The sequence below is a fragment of the Mustela erminea genome, chromosome 3 (assembly GCF_009829155.1).
Source record: "Mustela erminea isolate mMusErm1 chromosome 3, mMusErm1.Pri, whole genome shotgun sequence".
Classification (NCBI taxonomy): Eukaryota; Metazoa; Chordata; class Mammalia; order Carnivora; family Mustelidae; genus Mustela; species Mustela erminea.
This window is the reverse complement of record NC_045616.1, coordinates 93,447,449-93,448,759: the sequence shown is the minus strand read 5'-3', so window position 1 is coordinate 93,448,759 and position 1,311 is coordinate 93,447,449.

Sequence of the window (1,311 nt, the reverse complement as noted above, 5' to 3'; positions counted from 1 at the left end):
TAAATGCTGAATTGCATATATGTGTGTGTGTACACAGGTGTGGGTGGACTTTGGCTTGCCAAAGTGGGAGGTGGGGGGAGTGGAGGAGCCATTCGTGAACTTCCTCTCCACCATGTGGTTATACTTCCTGTTCATTTACACAGAGACGGCCAAGTTGTCACTGTGTTCCCCCGACTTTGGAAGGGTATTTCACTTTTTTTTTTTAATGATTTTATTTATTTATTTGACAGAGAGAGAGAGCGATCACAAGTAGGCAGAGAGGCAGGAAGAGAGAGAGGGGGAAGCAGGCTCTCAGCTGAACAGAGAGCCCAATGTGGGGCTTGATCCCAGGACCCTGAGATCATGAGCTGAGCCGAAGGCAGAGACTTAACCTACCAAGCCACCCAGGCGCCCCCGGTATTTAACTTTTGGAGAGGAAGCCCTAAGCCACTAATCTTTCTTTAAAAGTAAACTTTTGCCTTTAGTGGAAATGTCACAAAATATATTCATACTTAATAGACTAAATCATATTCTTAAAGGGCTGGTCATCCGGTTTTGAAGAATGACTTACTAACCACATTTCTGTTCTCTGCTAAGTACCTTATTTTTTCAAAATATAAAGTTATTAATTTGCTTTTTGTTTCATCATATCTCCATTATGGAAGCTTCTTCTGGTCACCTTTCTCAGACTTGTCCTTGTCTCGTCTGGAAAAAAAATTCTGTTACTTCTGGTGAGCTCAGATTGTTCCCACTCTTGTTCTGACTTGTTGCTGCTGCCTTTGACCATAGGATGGATTCCTGTGCCATTGCCAAGAAAACATGTTAGTCACTCTTCTCTGAGTTAGGGCTTACACTGCTGGCATTTAGTTGCAAACTGTAATCGTCTGTGATATATTTAGATTTTGAACTCACATTGCATTTGAACATTAACTACATGTCAACACGAAAATAAATGGTCCTCCTCTGGTTATGAAGCAATGTACGGGCAGGATGCCACATGAGCTTGTTCATAGTAACACTGTTCATAGTAACACTGATTCTTAATCAAATTACAAATATGCACAGTCCAAGCTCCAGGTTCCTTTTGAATCAGGAAACCTAAAGAGTAAATTATTATCAGAGGTCACAGGGCCTTTAAAAATCATTTTCTTTTGAGTTTTAGAGTGAGAAGCAAAGAACATTCTGTCATGAGACATGAGTTGTCTTTAGCTGAAGGGAAACCATCCAGCATAGGATATACTGAGTCCTGATGAATTTGATAGTTTAGATGAAAACTCTTGTAAAGGGGTGCCTAGGTGGCTCAGTGGGTTAAAGCCTCTGCGTTCAGCTCGG